Here is an 18,753-nt window from a genome sequence, read left to right on the forward strand (position 1 = left end):
CCACTCCAATTAGGAACGAACTGCCGTTGAACTTGAATTGTCCAATTTGGAACTCCAATTGATTTCGTATCAAGCCCAAAAGTTGGGCAACATCATAATATGGTGGGAGGAGTCATTTGGTGAGTTTTGAGTGAAACTAAATCGCTAGAAGTATGGAATACACTAACCACTCTAATTAGGAACGAACTGCCGTTGAACTTGAATTGTCCAATTTCTCACACTTATTGAGTTCGGATCGAGCCCAAAACTTGGGCAACATCATAATATGGTGGGAGGAGTCATTTGGAGAGTTTCGAGGGAAATCCAATCGCTAGAAGTATGGAATACACCAACCACTCCAATTAGGAACGAACTGTCGTTGAAATTGAATTGACCAATTTCTCACACCTATTGATTTCGGATCGAGCCCAAAACTTGGGCAACATCGTAATATGGTGGGAGGAGTCATTTGGTGAGTTTTGAGTGAAATCCAATCGCTAGAAGTATGGAATATACCAGCCACACCAATTAGGAACGAAATGCCGTTGAACTTGAATTGTCCAATTTGGAACACCTATTGATTTCGGAATGAGCCCAAAACTTGGGCAACATCATAATATGGTGGGAGGAGTCATTTGGTGAGTTTTGAGTTAAATCCAATTGCTAGAAGTATGGAATACACCAACCACTCCAATTAGGAACGAACTACCGTTGAACTTGGATTGTCCAATTTGGAACACCTATTGATTTCGGATCGAGCCCAAAACTTGAGCAACATCATAATATGGTGGGAGGAGTCATTTGCTGAGTTTTGAGTGAAATCAAATCGCTAGAAGTATGGAATACACCAACCACTCCAATTAGGAACGAACTGTCGTTGAACTTGAATTGTCCAATTTCTCACACCTATTGATTTCGGATCGAGCCCAAAACTTGGGCAACATCATAATATGGAGGGAGGAGTCATTTGCTGAGCTTTGAGTGAAATCCAATCGCTAGAAGTACGGAATACACCAACCACTCCAATTAGGAACGAACTGTCGTTGAAATTGAATTGACCAATTTCTCACACCTATTGATTTCGGATCGAGCCCAAAACTTGGGCAACATCGTAATATGGTCGGAGGATTCATTTGGTGAGTTTTGAGTGAAATCTAATCGCTAGAAGTACGGAATACACCAACCACTCCAATTAGGAACGAACTTTCGTTGAAATTGAATTGACCAATTTCTCACACCTATTGATTTCGGATCGAGCCCAAAACTTGGGCAACATCATAATATGGTGGGAGGAGTCATTTGGTGAGTTTTGAATGAAATCCAATCGCTAGAAGTATGGAATTTACCAACCACTCCAATTAGGAACGAACTGCCGGTGAACATGAATTGTGAAAGACCTTACCTTACCTTTCATTACAAACCTTGTGAAAGACCTAGCTAATCTTTGAGGATGTTTTCATGGGTGCTGGTAAGTATGTGTGTATCTCTATTCTTAGTATTTGTTTCCCTTCATGAGATCTAACCAAATATTGTGCTTCTATTTCATATACTCACTTAAGCTTGTTTGAGAGAATAAAACCATTGGTTCTGAGTGATTGAGTGTTATCTGTGAGAATTAGAGTCGAAGCATGTTCTTTATTCAAGGTTTGAGTGTGCTTGCTTTGAAACCGTGTGCCTTTGAGCTATAGCTTCCACATTACACACTGATTGATCACCTATCTTGGCAACTCTACGGTGTTGGAGGTATGACTAAAGTTTTCTTTCGTTCTCATTAGTTGATTTCAAGTTTTACTAACCACTTTGTTTTGTAGAGTTAGTAATGCGTTTGTGGGTATCGTTTCTGTTAAACTCTCAGGAGACACAACTCCTCCTACTAGGGATGCCTAGAGGTTTAAAGGCTTGTTGCATACGCTCAATGCAATCGAGTTACCTACGAAAGTGGTTTAGTTAACTTTTTATTTTTAACTTTGTTTTGTGTTGTTTTGCTCGAGGACTAGCAAAATCTAGGTTTGGGGGTATTTGATCGGTTCATAATTGTATATCATTTTGTACCCTTCTAGCTTATGATTTGGTTATGTTATTGAGTTAAACTTGTGCTTTTAATCCATTTTCTGTTTTGATAAGTCCATAATTTCGTACACTTGCTTGCCTTCTTTACTTAGTGATTTTGCTTAGTTTCTCTTTATTTTGAGTCACTTACCTCTGTTTGTGTGTTTTGTAGGTTAAGCTAGCAAGAGATCACATTTGATGCAATCCATGCATGTTAAGGGCTGATTGGGATAAGAGCAAGAGCTTAAAGACAAAACCAAAGTTGGGCCACACTTCTTGTCAGTCCAGTTTCGTAAGTCACCTTGCAGGTCTCATTTCAGCAATCTGCACAATTCGGATGAGGAGACATTCGTCATAGAAGTTGTTCAATTGGGTGTCTAGTATAACATATCCAAAATTCAGCCCAATTGAACATATGTGGAGTCCTTAGCCCGTCCAACACTGAACCATGCTCAGGAGGATTTGCAGCTGCCAGCTTTGAGCCTTGTCTCCTCCTTTGAGCCATGTGCCTCACCCATGCTGCAACTGACTTTGGATCCAACATAATGAGTGAAGTGGGGAGACATTCCAGCTATGAAAGTCTAAAGGATCAAGTTGGTACATGCTGGAGTTATTATAGAGAAAGCATGTGCATGCATGTAAAGCATAAATGAAATGAAGTCAATTCCAGTCTCTGTTCGGCAGCCAAATTGCAAGGCCCAAAACGCATACTTCTACTACTCCGATGGGAATACTTTCTTCATAGAAGTTGTTCCAATGGGTGTCTACTATAACATATCCAAATTGGAGCCCCATTGGATACGTTTTGAAACCTCTGGCCTTCCTACACCAAGTCTGGTTCAGAAGACTCGTTTTTGTTCAACAACCAAAAGAAGACCACATGGTTTGGCAGCAAAAGGCAGCCACAATTGATCACCTTTGATCCCATGTGAAGAAAGCTTGAGGTGCAGCAAAAGAAGTATGGGATGGGATTGATTCCAACCACACTAACATAGACAAGATGAAGTGGGAGTTATGGGTTGTATTAAATGAGGAATGGTGGTGTTGGATTTCATCATGATGTTCCTCCCTCTTAGCCCTATAAATAGAGGAGTCTTCAAGCTACAAAATGCACTTCAGCCATCCTCCACACTTCCATCATCCATAAATCATCCTCATACATTCCCACAACCCCAAACACTCAAGCAATCAACCCAATACTCTAAACTGCCCCAAAATCACCAAAACAGCTCCAGAAAACCTCCCTTCCATTTCCCTACGAATTTCCTCTTTCTCAGCCATCACCACTCACTCAAACTCATCTCAAATCACCTCCATATCCTTCATACATCCTTCTAGACGTGGAGAAGCTCTTGGAGAAGCATTGGACACTACAAGAACTTCAGAAAAGGGTTTTTCTACTCTTATGGCATTCATTATGTTTTCCCATTTCTATTTTAGTTTCTTTTCCATTATGAGTAGCTAAATCCATAACTAGGGCTTCGATGTAACCTAACATGAATATTCTGGGTTTATAAGTTTGGAGTTTCAAGTTTGATTCATGATTCATGTTCTTATTCATTATGCTTATAAGTTAACATGCTTGTTTGAATGATTGATCACCATTAGAACTTGTTTGTTAACTATCTTGGTTTGAATTAAGAGTAGACACCATGCTTTAATTCGAATTGAACTATGAATAGGAAGAGTATGTATGGACATTCGACAACAGGGATTAGATACATGCTTGGTTGTTTAAATTGTTCTTCTATGCTTAATGGGTTCCTAATGCTTAATTTTAGGTTAGACAACAAATGATCAAATTAGGGAATTAGGAACACAAGGTTTGGACCAAACACCATGGCCTAATCATACTTTAGCTAGAATCAATCTTTGAATCTGAATTAGACTTGTTACTTGACTCCATATAACCCAGAATTGAATTGTTATGGTGATTCGAATGCCCTAGTCTCCAAATCTGTTTTCCAACTCTTAAAACCACTCTTTGTTACACTTGTTTATTTGCTTTCATTTGCAATTTCAGTTTGCTCACTTCCTTTCACAATCACAATCACTCTCACTTTAATTTCTGTTTTAGACTTAACTTCCTAACTTCTTGAATTCGGTAATCTACGTACATAACTAATTTGAACTTCTCAGTCTTCGTGGGTACGACCTCGTACTTGTCTTGCTATACTACTAATTGCCCCGTACAATTGCGAGTTAACATAATAATTAACAACAAATTTTGGCGCCGTTGCCGGGGACTGAACGAAAGTTCTTCCCTGGTTATGTGCCCAAGGTTACCCTATTCTTTTTAGTGTTTCTAATTAATCTAATTTTCTGTTTCAGGTAGTTTATGTCTAAAAGACCGTTCCTTGAACAAGTGAGGTCTTCGTTCCAACGCTCCAAATCTTTGAACGCAGGACCATCGTTGCAACCCAACCGGGTGATCTCTGAAGTTCATAATCGTCTAGAAAGAGAGTTGTCAACTACAAAAGAGCAAGCTCTTGCCACATTTACAAGTATTGCTCTCCACACTGAACTTCCTGGTTCTTCACCTTCAAATTCGGAAGCAAGTTCAGACTAAGAAGAAGAAGAAGAAGAGATGGCTGCCAATGAGTTCATGGGAGAACTTGATATCCCAACAATTCCAGCATCTCCTTCAAGCATTTTGCTGCCCACTGTAGCTCGAAATTATGAGCTTAAATCTTCTCATCTTAATATGCTGCCTTCCTTTTATGGTTTACCTAATGAAGATCCATTAACTCATATAAAGGATATTTTTAATGTTGTGAGTTCTTTTCCCTTGACAGGTGTGACAGAAGATCAACTTCGAATGAGAGTGTTTCCATACACTTTGAAGGATAAGGCGAAATATTGGTTGAATTCTTTGAAGCCTGGTTCACTCACTACATGGGCTGCCATTCAAAAGAAGTTCTTGGAGAAATACTTCTCCACGCAAAAGACCGACATGCTTAGGGATAAGATCTTGTTATTTGCACAGCAAGATGATGAATCGTTTTGTGAAGCATGGGAGAGATTCAATGGGCTGCTCAACCAATGTCCTCATCATGGGATTCCATTGAAGCTTCAAATGCGTATGTTTTATAAGGGACTAACCCCTTCTAGTCATAATATAGTCACCAATTTTGCAGGTGGTTCTTTTAAAACCAAAACTCCAGAAGAAACATACAAACTCTTTGAGGAGATAGCAATGGAGACCCAACATACGGATACAAGAGGTAAACGTGTCATAATATGGTGTGTGGAGTCATTTGGAGAGTTTTGAGTAAAATCCAATCGCTAGAAGTATGGAATATACCAACCACTCCAGTTAGGAACGAACTGCCGTTGAACTTGAATTGTCCAATTTGGAACACCTATTGATTTCAGATCGAGCCCAAAACTTGGGCAACATCATAATATGGTGGGAGGATCATTTGGTGAGTTTTGAGAGAAATCCAATCGCTAGAAGTATGGAATACACCAACCACTCCAATTAGGAACAAACTTTCGTTGAAATTGAATTGACCAATTTCTCACACCTATTGATTACGGATCGAGCCCAAAACTTGGGCAACATCATAATATGGTGGGAGGAGTCATTTGGTGAGTTTTGAGTGAAATCCAATCGCCACCAACCACTCCAATTAGGAACGAACTGCCGTTGAACTTAAATTGTCCAATTTCTCACACCTATTGATTTCGGATCGAGCCCCAAACTTGGGCAACATCATAATATGGTGGGAGGAGTCATTTGGTGAGTTTTGAGTGAAATCCAATCGCTAGAAGTATGGAATACACCAACCACTCCAATTACGAACGAACTGCCGTTGAACTTGAATTGTCCAAATTCTCACACCTATTGATTTCGGATAGAGCCCCAAAATTGGGCAACATCATAATATGGTGGCAGGAGTCATTTGGTCAGTTTTGAGTGAAATCCAATCGCTAGAAGTATGGAATACACCAACCAATCCTATTAAGAACGAACTGCCGTTGAACTTGAATCGTCCAATTTGGAACACCTACTGATTTCGGATCGAGCCCAAAACTTGGGCAACATCATAATATGGTGGGAGGAGTCATTTGGTGAGTTTTGAGTGAAATCCAATCGCTAGAAGTATGGAATACAATAACCACTCCAATTAGGAAAGAACTGTCGTTGAAATTGAAATGACCAATTTCTCACACCTATTGATTTCGGATCGAGCCCAAAACTTGGGCAACATCATAATATGGTGGGCGGAGTCATTTTGTGAGTTTTGAGTGAAATCCAATCGCTAGAAGTACGGAATACACCAACCACTCCAATTAGGAACGAACTGCCGTTGAACTTGAATTGTCGAATTTCTCACACCTATTGATTTCGGATCGAGCCCAAAACTTGGGCAACATCATAATATGGTGGGAGGAGTCATTTGGTGAGTTTTGAGTGAAATCCAATTGTTAGATGTATGGCATACACCAACCACTCCAATTAGGAACGAACTGCCGTTGAACTTGAATTATCCAATTTCTCACACCTATTGATTTCGGATCGAGCCCCAAACTTGGGCAACATCATAATATGGTGGGAGGAGTCATTTGGTGAGTTTTGAGTGAATTCCAATCGCTAGAAGTATGGAATACACAAACCACTCCAATTAGGAAAGAACTGTCGTTGAAATTGAATTGACCAATTTCTCACACCTATTGAATTCGGATTGAGCCCAAAACTTGGGCAACATCATAATACTGTGGGAGGATTCATTTGGTGAGTTTTGAGTGAAATCCAATCGCTAGAAGTATGGAATACACCACCCACTCCAATTAGGAACGAACTGCTGTTGAACTTGAATTGTCCAATTTGGAACACCTATTGATTTCGGATCGAGCCCAAAACTTGGGCAACATCATATTATGGTGGGAGGAGTCATTTGGTGAGTTTTGAGTGAAATCCAGTCGCTAGAAGTATGGAATACACCAACCAATCCAATTAGGAATGAACTGCCGTTGAACTTGAATCGTCCAATTTGGAACACCTATTGATTTCGGATCGAGCCCAAAACTTGGGCAACATCATAATATGGTGCGTGGAGTCATTTGGTGAGTTTTGAGTGAAATCCAATCGCTAGAAGTATGGAATACACCACCCACTCCAATTAGGAACGAACTGCTGTTGAACTTGAATTGTCCAATTTGGAACACCTATTGATTTCGGATCGAGCCCAAAACTTGGGCAACATCATATTATGGTGGGAGGAGTCTTTTGGTGAGTTTTGAGTGAAATCCAATCGCTAGAAGTATGGAATACACCAACCACTCCAATTAGGAGCGAACTGCCATTGAACTTGAATTGTCCAATTTCTCTCACCTATTGATTTCGGATCGAGCCCCAAACTTGGGCAACATCATAATATGGTGGGAGGAGCCATTTGGTGAGTTTTGAGTGAAATCCAATCGCTAGAAGTATGGAATACACCAACCACTCCAATTAGGAACGAACTGCCGTTGAACTTGAATTGTCCAATTTCTAACACCTATTGATTTTGGATCGACCCCAAACTTGGGCAACATCATAGTATGGTGGGAGGAGTCATTTGGTGAGTTTTGAGTGAAATCCAAGTGCTAGAAGTATGGAATACACCAACCACTCCAATTAGGAAAGAACTGTCGTTGAAATTGAATTGACCAATTTCTCACATCTATTGAATTCGGATTGAGCCCAAAACTTGGGCAACATCATAATATGGTGGGAGGTGTCATTTGGTGAGTTTTGAGTGAAATCCAATCGCTAGAAGTATGGAATACACCAACCACTCCAATTAGGAACGAACTGCCGTTGAACTTGAATTGTCCAATTTTGAACACCTATTAATTTCGGATCGAGCCAAAACTTGGGCAACATCATAATATGGTGGGAGGAGTCATTTGGTGTGTTTTGAGTGAAATCCAATCGCTAGAAGTATGGAATACACCAACCACTCCAATTAGGAAAGAACTGTCGTTGAAATTGAATTGACCAATTTCTCACACCTATTGAATTCGGATCAAGCCCAAAACTTGGGCAACATCATAATATGGTGGGAGGTGTCATTTGGTGACTTTTGAGTGAAATCCAGTCGCTAGAAGTGTGGAACACACCAACCACTCCAATTAGGAACGAACTGCCGTTGAAATTGAATTGTCCAATTTCTCACACGTATTGATTTCTGATCGAGCCCAAAACTTGGGCAACATCATAATATGGTGGGAGGTGTCATTTGGTGAGTTTTGAGTGAAATCCAATCGCTAGAAGTATGGAATACACCAACCACTCTAATTAGGAACGAAGTGCCGTTGAACTTGAATTGTCCAATTTCTCACACCTATTGATTTCGGATCGAGCCCAAAACTTGGGCAACATCATAATATGGTTTGAGGAGTCATTTGGTGAGTTTTGAGTGAAATTCAATCGCTAGAAGTATGGAATACACCAACCACTCCAATTAGGAACGAACTGCCGTTGAACTTGAATTGTACAATTTCTCACACCTATTGATTTCGAATCGAGCCCAAAACTTGGGCAACATCATAATATGGTGGGCGGAGTCATTTGGTGAGTTTTGAGTGAAATCCAATCGGTAGAAGTGTGGAACACACCAACCACTCCAATTAGGAACGAACTGCCGTTGAAATTGAATTGTCCAATTTCTCACACGTATTGATTTCTGATCGAGCCCAAAACTTGGGCAACATCATAATATGGTGGGAGGAGTCATTTTGTGAGTTTTGAGTGAAATCCAATCGCTAGAAGTATGGAATACACCAACCACTCTAATTAGGAACGAAGTGCCGTTGAACTTGAATTGTCCAATTTCTCACACCTATTGATTTCGGATCGAGCCCAAAACTTGGGCAACATCATAATATGGTTTGAGGAGTCATTTGGTGGGTTTTGAGTGAAATTCAATCGCTAGAAGTATGGAAAACACCAACCACTCCAATTAGGAAAGAACTGTCGATGAAATTGAATTGACCAATTTCTCACACATGTTGAATTCGGATCGAGCCCAAAACTTGGGCAACAACATAATATGGTGGGAGGAGTCATTTGGTGAGTTTTGAGTGAAATCCAATCGCTAGAAGTATGGAATACACCAACCACTCCAATTAGGAACGAACTGCCGTTGAACTTGAATTGTCCAATTTGGAACACCTATTAATTTCGGATCGAGCCAAAACTTGGGCAACATCATAATATGGTGGGAGGAGTCATTTGGTGTGTTTTGAGTGAAATCCAATCGCTAGAAGTATGGAATACACCAACCAATCCAATTAGGAACGAACTGCCGTTGAACTTGAGTCGTCCAATTTGGAACACCTATTGATTTCGGATCGAGCCCAAAACTTGGGCAACATCAAAATATGGTGGGAGGAGTCATTTGGTGAGTTTTGAGTGAAATCCAATCGCTAGAAGTATGGCACTCCAATAAGGAAAGAACTGTCGTTGAAATTGAATTGACCATTTTCTCACACCCATTTTATTCCGATCGAGCCCAAAACTTGGGCAACATCATAATATGGTGGGAGGACTCATTTGGTGAGTTTTGAGTGAATTCCAATCGCTAGAAGTATGGCACTCCAATTAGGAAAGAACTGTCGTTGAAATTGAATTGACCAATTTCTCACATCTTTCGAATTCGGATTGAGCCCAAAACTTGGGCAACATCATAATATGGTGGGAGGTGTCATTTGGTGAGTTTTGAGTGAAATCCAATCGCTGGAAGTATGGAATACACCAACCACACCAATTAGGAACGAACTGCCGTTGAACTTGAATTGTCCAATTTGGATACCTTTTAATTTCGGATCGAGCCAAAACTTGGGCAACATCATAATATGGTGGGAGGAGTCATTTGGTGTGTTTTGAGTGAAATCCAATCGCTAGAAGTATGGAATACACCAACCAATCCAATTAGGAATGAACTGCCGTTGAACTTGAGTCGTCCAATTTGGAACACCTATTGATTTCGGATCGAGCCCAAAACTTGGGCAACATCAAAATATGGTGGGAGGAGTCATTTGGTGAGTTTTGAGTGAAATCCAATCGCTAGAAGTATGGAAAACACCAACCACTCCAATTAGGAAAGAACTGTCGTTGAAATTGAATTAACCAATTTCTCACACCTATTGAATTCGGATCAAGCCCAAAACTTGGGCAACATCATAATATGGTGGGAGGAGTCATTTGGTGAGTTTTGAGTGAAATCCAATCGCTAGAAGTGTGGAACACACCAACCACTCCAATTAGGAACGAACTGCCGTTGAAATTGAATTGTCCAATTTCTCACACGTATTGATTTCTGATCGAGCCCAAAACTTGGGCAACATCATAATATGGTGGGAGGAGTCATTTGGTGAGTTTTGAGTGAAATCCAATCGCTAGAAGTATGGAATACACCAACCACTCTAATTAGGAACGAAGTGCCGTTGAACTTGAATTGTCCAATTTCTCACACCTATTGATTTCGGATCGAGCCCAAAACTTGGGCAACATCATAATATTGTGGGAGGAGTCATTTGGTGAGTTTTGAGTGAAATCCAATGGCTAGATGTATGGCATACACCAACCACTCCAATTAGGAACGAACTGCCGTTGAACTTGAATTGTCCAATTTCTCACACCTATTGATTTCGGATCGAGCCCCAAACTTGGGCAACATCATAATATGGTGGGAGGTGTCATTTCGTGAGTTTTGAGTGAAATCCAATCGCTAGAAGTATGGAATACACCAACCACTCCAATTAGGAATGAACTACCGTTGAACTTGAATTGTCCAATTTCTCACACCTACTGATTTCGGATCGAGCCCAAAACTTGGGCAACATCATAATACGGTGGGAGGAGTCATTTGGCGAGTTTTGAGTGAAATCCAATCGCTAGAAGTATGGAATACACCAACCACTCTAATTAGGAACGAAGTGCCGTTGAACTTGAATTGCACAATTTCTCACACCTATTGATTTCAGATCGAGCCCAAAACTTGGGCAACGAGATAATATGGTGGGAGGAGTGATTTGGTGAGTTTTGAGTGAAATCCCATCGCTAGAAGTAGGGAATACACCAACCACTCCAATTAGGAACGAAATGCCGTTGAAATTTAATTGACCAATTTCTCACACCTATTGATTTCGGATCGAGCCCAAAACTTGGGCAACATCATAATATGGTGGGAGGATTCATTTGGTGAGTTTTGAGTGAAATCCAATCGCTAGAAGTATGGAATACACCAACCACTCCAATTAGGAACGAACTGCCGTTGAACTTGAATTGTCCAATTTGGAACAGCTATTCATTTCGGATCGAGCCCAAAACTTGGGCAACATCATAATATGGTGGGAGGAGTCATTTGGTGAGTTTTGAGTGAAATCCAATGGCTAGATGTATGGCATACACCAACCACTCCAATTAGGAACGAACTGCCGTTGAACTTGAATTGTCCAATTTCTCACACCTATTGATTTCGGATCGAGCCCCAAACTTGGGCAACATCATAATATGGTGGGAGGTGTCATTTCGTGAGTTTTGAGTGAAATCCAATCGCTAGAAGTATGGAATACACCAACCACTCCAATTAGGAATGAACTACCGTTGAACTTGAATTGTCCAATTTCTCACACCTACTGATTTCGGATCGAGCCCAAAACTTGGGCAACATCATAATACGGTGGGAGGAGTCATTTGGCGAGTTTTGCGTGAAATCCAATCGCTAGAAGTATGGAATACACCAACCACTCTAATTAGGAACGAAGTGCCGTTGAACTTGAATTGTCCAATTTCTCACACCTATTGATTTCAGATCGAGCCCAAAACTTGGGCAACGAGATAATATGGTGGGAGGAGTGATTTGGTGAGTTTTGAGTGAAATCCAATCGCTAGAAGTAGGGAATACACCAACCACTCCAATTAGGAACGAAATGCCGTTGAAATTTAATTGACCAATTTCTCACACCTATTGATTTCGGATCGAGCCCAAAACTTGGGCAACATCATAATATGGTGGGAGGATTCATTTGGTGAGTTTTGAGTGAAATCCAATCGCTAGAAGTATGGAATACACCAACCACTCCAATTAGGAACGAATTGCCGTTGAACTTGAATTGTCCAATTTGGAACAGCTATTCATTTCGGATCGAGCCCAAAACTTGGGCAACATCATAATATGGTGGGAGGAGTCATTTGGTGAGTTTTGAGTGAAATGCAATCGCTAGAAGTATGGAATACACCAACCACTCCAATTAGGAACGGACTGCCGTTGAACTTGAATTGTCCAATTTGGAACACCTATTGATTTCGGATTTAGCCTAAAAATTGGGCAACGTCATAATATGGTGGGAGGAGTGATTTGGTGAGTTTTGAGTGAAATCCAATCGCTAGAAGTAGGGAATACACCAACCACTCCAATTAGGAACGAACTGCCGTTGAACTTGAATAGTCCAATTTCTCACACCTATTGATTTCGGATCGAGCCCAAAACTTGGGCAACGTCATAATCTGGTGGGAGGAATCATTTGGGGAGTTCTGAGTGAAATCCAATCGCTAGAAGTAGGGAATACACCAACCACTCCAATTAGAAACGAACTGCCGTTGAACTTGAATTGTCCAATTTCTCACAGCTATTGATTTCGGATCGAGCCCAAAACTTGGGCAACGTCATAATATGGTGGGAGGAGTCATTTGGTGAGTTCTGAGTGAAATCCAATCGCTAGAAGTATGGAATACACCAACCACTCTAATTAGAAACAAACTGCCGTTGAACTTGAATTGTCCAATTTCTCGCACCTATTGATTTCGGATCGAGCCCAAAACTTGGGCAACATCATAATATGGTGGGAGGAGTCATTTGGTGAGTTTTGAGGGAAATTCAATCGCTAGAAGTATAGAATACACCAACCACTCCAATTAGGAACGAACTGCAGTTGAACTTGAATTGTCCAATTTGGAACACCTATTGATTTCGGATCGAGCCCAAAACTTGGGCAATATCATAATATGGTGGGAGGAGTCATTTGGTGGGTTTTGGGTGAAATCCAATCGCTAGAAGTATGGAATACACCAACAACTCCAATTAGGAACGAACTGCCGTTGAACTTGAATAGTCCAATTTCTCACACCTATTGATTTCGGATCAAGCCCAAAACTTGGGCAACGTCATAATATGGTGGGAGGAGTCATTTGGTGAGTTTTGAGTTAAATCCAATCGCTAGAAGTAATACCCCAACCACTCCAATTAGGAACGAACTGCCGTTGAACTTGAATTGTCCAATTTCTCACACCTATTGATTTCGGATCGAGCCCAAAACTTGGGCAACATCATAATATGGTGGGAGGAGTCATTTGGAGAGTTTTGAGTGAAATCCAATCGCTAGAAGTATGTAATACATCAACCACTCCCATTAGGAACGAACTGCCGTCGAACTTGAATTGTCCAATTTCTCACACCTATTGATTTCGGATCGAACCCCAAACTTGTGCAACATCATAATATGGTGGGAGGAGTAATTTGGTTAGTTTTGAGTGAAATCCAATCGCTAGAAGTATGGAATACACCAACCACTCCAATTAGGAACGAACTGCAGTTGAACTTGAATTGTCCAATTTGGAACACCTATTGATTTCGGATCGAGCCCAAAACTTGGGCAATATCATAATATGGTGGGAGGAGTCATTTGGTGAGTTTTGAGTGAAATCCAATCGCTAGAAGTATGGAATACACCAACCACTCCAATTAGGAACGAACCGCCGTTGAACTTGAATTGTCCAATTTGGAACACCTATTGATTTCGGATAGAGCCCAAAACTTGGGCGACGTCATAATACGGTGGGAGTAGTCATTTGGTCAGTTTTGAGTGAAATCCAATCGCTAGAAGTATGGAATACACCAACCACTCCAATTAGGAACGAACTGCCGTTGAACTTGTATTGTCCAATTTGGAACACCTATTGATTTCGGATCGAGCCCAAAACTTGGGCAACATCATATTATGGTGGGAGGAGTCATTTGGTGAGTTTTGAGTGAAATCCAATCGCTAAAAGTATGTAATAAACCAACCACTCCAATTAGGAACGAACTGCCGTTGAACTTGAATAGTCCAATTTCTCACACCTATTGATTTCGGATCGAGCCCAAAACTTGGGCAACATCATAATATGGTGGGAGGAATCATTTGGTGAGTTCTGAGTGAAATCCAATCGCTAGAAGTATGGAATACACCAACCACTCCAATTAGAAACGAACTGCCGTTGAACTTGAATTGTCCAATTTCTCACACCTATTGATTTCGGATCGAGCCCAAAACTTGGGCAATGTCATAATATGGTGGGAGGAGTCATTTGGTGAGTTTTGAGTGAAATCCAATCGCTAGAAGTAATACCCCAACCACTCAAATTAGGAACGAACTGCCGTTGAACTTGAATTGTCCAATTTCTCACACCTATTGATTTCGGATCGAGCCCAAAACTTGGGCAACATCATAATATGGTGGGAGGAGTCATTTGGTGAGTTTTGAGTGAAAACCAACCGCTAGATGTATGGAATACATCAACCACTCCCATTGGGAACGAACTGCCGTCCAACTTGAATTGTCCAATTTCTCGCACCTATTGATTTCGGATCGAACCCCAAACTTGTGCAATATCATAATATGGTGGGAGGAGTCATTTGGTGAGTTTTGAGTGAAATCCAATCGCTAGAAGTATGGAATACACCAACCACTCCAATTAGGAACGAACTGCCGTTGAACTCTGATTCTTAAATTTGGAAGACCTATTGATTTCGAATCGAGCCCAAAACTTGGGCAACATCATAATATGGTGGAAGGAGTCATTTGGTGAGTTTTGAGTGAAATCCAATCGTTAGAAGTATAGAATACACCAACCACTCCAATTAGGAACGAACTGCCGTTGAACTCTGATTCTTAAATTTGGAAGACCTATTGATTTCGGATCGAGCCCAAAACTTGGGCAACATCATAATATGGTGGAAGGAGTCATTTGGTGAGTTTTGTGTGAAATCCAATCGCTAGAAGTATGGAATACACCAACCACTCCAATTAGGAACGGACTGCCGTTGAACTTGAATTGTCCAATTTCGAACACCTATTGATTTCGGATCGAGCCTAAAATTTGGGCAACATCATAATATGGTGGGAGGAGTCATTTGGGGAGTTTTGAGTGAAGTCCAATCGCTAGAAGTATGGAATGCACCAACCACTCCAATTAGGAACGAACTGCCGTTGAACTTGAATTGTCCAATTTGGAACACCTATTGATTTCGGATCGAGCCCAAAACTTGGGCAACATCATATTATGGTGGGAGGAGTCATTTGGTGAGTTTTGAGTGAAATCCAATCGCTAGAAGTATAGAATACACCAACCACTCCAATTAGGAACGAACTGCCGTTGAACTCTGATTCTTAAATTTGGAAGACCTATTGATTTCGGATCGAGCCCAAAACTTGGGCAACATCATAATATGGTGGAAGGAGTCATTTGGTGAGTTTTGTGTGAAATCCAATCGCTAGAAGTATGGAATACACCAACCACTACAATTTGGAACGAACTGCCGTTCAACTTGAATTGTCCAATTTGGAATACCTATTGATTTCGGAGCGAGCCCAAAACTTGGGCAACATCATAAATTGGTGGGAGGAGTCATTTGGTGAGTTTTGAGTGAAATCCAATCGCTAGAAGTATGGAATACACCAACCACTCCAATTAGGAACGAACTGCCGTTGAACTTGAATTGTCCAATTTCTCACACCTATTGATTTCGGATCGAGCCCGAAACTTGGGCAACATCATAATATGGTGGGAGGAGTCAGTTGGTTTGTTTTGAGTGAAATCCAATCGCTAGAAGTATGGAATATACCAACCACTCCAATTAGGAACGAACTGCCGTTGAAGTTGAATTGTCCAATTTCTCACACCTATTGATTTCGGATCGAGCCCAAAACTTGGGCAACATCATAATATGGTGGGAGGAGTCAATTGGTGAGTTTTGAGTGAAATCCAATCGCTAGAAGTATGGAATACAGCCACCACTCCAGTTAGGAAGGAACTGCCGTTGAACTTGAATTGTCCAATTATTCACACCTTTTGATTTCGGATCGAGCCCAAAACTTGGGCAACATCCCAATATGGTGGGAGGAGTCCTTTGGTGAGTTTTGAGTGAAATCCAATCTCTAGAAGTGTGGAATACACCAACCACTCCAATTAGGAACGAACTGCCGTTGAACTTGAATTGTCCAATTTCTCACACCTATTGATATCGGATCGACCCCAAAACTTGGGCAACATTATAATATGGTGGGAGGAGTCATTTGGTGAGTTTTGAGTGAAATCCAATCGCTAGAAGTATGGAATACACCAACCACTCTAATTAGGAACGAACTGCCGTTGAACTTGAATTGTCCAATTTGGAATGCCTATTGATTTCGGATCAAGCCCAAAACTTGGGCAACATCGTAATATGGTGGGAGGAGTCATTTGGTGAGTTTTGAGTGAAATCCAATCGCTAGAAGTATGGAATACACCAACCACTCCAATTAGGAACGGACTGCCGTTGAACTTGAATTGTCCAATTTCGAACACCTATTGATTTCGGATCGAGCCTAAAACTTGGGCAACATCATAATATGGTGGGAGGAGTCATTTGGTGAGTTTTGAGTGAAATCCAATCGCTAGAAGTATGGAATGCACCAACCACTCCAATTAGGAACGAACTGCCGTTGAACTTGAATAGTCCAATTTCTCACACCTATTGATTTCGGATCGAGCCCAAAACTTGGGCAACATCATAATATGGTGGGAGGAATCATTTGGGGAGTTCTGAGTGAAATCCAATCGCTAGAAGTATGGAATACACCAACCACTCCAATTAGAAACGAACTGCCGTTGAACTTGAATTGTCCAATTTCTCACACCTATTGATTTCGGATCAAGCCCAAAACTTGGGCAACGTCATAATATGGTGGGAGGAGTCATTTGGTGAGTTTTGAGTGAAATCAAATCGCTAGAAGTAAAACCCCAACCACTCCAATGAACAAACTGCCGTTGAACTTGAATTGTCCAATTTGGAACACCTATTGATTTCGGATCGAGCCCAAAACTTGGGCAACATCATAATATGGTGGGAGGAGTCATTTGGTGAGTTTTGAGTGAAATCCAATCGCTAGAAGTAATACCCCAACCACTCCAATTAGGAACGTACTGCCGTTGAACTTGAATTGTCCAATTTCTCACACCTATAGATTTCGGATCGAGCCCAAAACTTGGGCAACATCATAATATGGTGGGAGCAGTCATTTGGTGAGTTTTGAGTGATATCCAACCGCTAGAAGTATGGAATACATCAACCACTCCCATTAGGAACGAACTGCCGTTGATATTGAATTGTCCAATTTCTCGCACGTATTGATTTCGGATCGAACCCCAAACTTGTGCAACATCATAATATGGTGGGAGGAGTCATTTGGTGAGTTTTGAGTGAAATCCAATCGCTAAAAGTATGTAAAACACCAACCACTCCAATTAGGAACGAACTGCCGTTGAACTTGAATTGTCCAATTTCTCACACCTATTGATTTCGGATCGACCCAAAACTTGGGCAACGTCATAATATGGTGGGAGGAGTCATTTGGTGAGTTTTGAGTGAAATCCAATCACTAGAAGTAATACCCCAACCACTCCAATTGGGAACGAACTGCCGTTGAACTTGAATTGTCCAATTTCTCACACCTATTGATTTCGGATCGAGCCCAAAACTTGGGCAACATCATAATATGGTGGGAGGAGTCATTTGGTGAGTTTTGAGTGAAATCCAACAGCTAGATGTATGGAATACATCAACCACTCCCATTAGGAACGAACTGCCGTCGAACTTGAATTGTCCAATTTCTCGCACCTATTGATTTCGGATCGAACCCCAAACTTGTGCAACATCATAATATGGTGGGAGGAGTCATTTGGTGAGTTTTGAGTGATATCCAACCGCTAGAAGTGTGGAATACATCAACCACTCCCATTAGGAACGAACTGCCGTTGAAATTGAATTGTCCAATTTCTCGCACCTATTGATTTCGGATCGAACCCCAAACTTGTGCAACATCATAATATGGTGGGAGGAGTCATTTGGTGAGTTTTGGGTGAAATCCAATCGCTAGAAGTATGGAATACACCAACCACTCCAATTAGTAACGAACTGCCGTTGAACTTGAATAGTCCAATTTCTCACACCTATTGATTTCGGATCGAGCCCAAAACTTGGGCAACATCATAATATGGTGGGAGGAGTCATTTGGTGAGTTTTGAGTGAAATCCAATCGCTAGAAGTATGGAATACACCAACCACTCCAATTAGGAACGAACTGCCGTTGAACTTGATTTGTCCAATTTCGCACACCTTTTGATTTCGGATCGAGCCCAAAACTTGGGCAACGTCATAATATGGTGGGAGGAGTCATTTGGTGAGTTTTGAGTGAAATCCAATCGCTAGAAGTATGGAATACACCGACCACTCCAATTAGGAACGAACCGCCGTTGAACTTGAATTGTCCAATTTCTCACACCTATTGATTTCGGATCGAGCCCAAAACTTGGGCAACGTCACAATATGGTGGGAGGAGTCATTTGGTGAGTTTTGAGTGAAATCCAATCGCTAGATGTAATACCCCAACCACTCCAATTAGGAACGAACTGCCGTTGAACATGAATTGTCC

The 18,753-nt window shown here is 41.1% G+C and overlaps 1 non-coding gene across 1 annotated transcript; it reads right to left on the reverse strand.

Moving 5' to 3' along the window:
* Positions 1-4,981: 4,981 nt before the first annotated feature.
* LOC148295697 (small nucleolar RNA R71) lies at positions 4,982-5,088 on the reverse strand. Its single transcript, XR_015834975.1, has one exon. It is a non-coding gene; the product is annotated as a small nucleolar RNA R71 (small nucleolar RNA).
* Positions 5,089-18,753: the final 13,665 nt, after the last annotated feature.

Source organism: Prunus avium, chromosome 3 (assembly GCF_965620075.1).
Source record: "Prunus avium chromosome 3, drPruAviu1.hap1.1, whole genome shotgun sequence".
In the NCBI taxonomy this organism is placed as follows: domain Eukaryota; kingdom Viridiplantae; phylum Streptophyta; class Magnoliopsida; order Rosales; family Rosaceae; genus Prunus; species Prunus avium.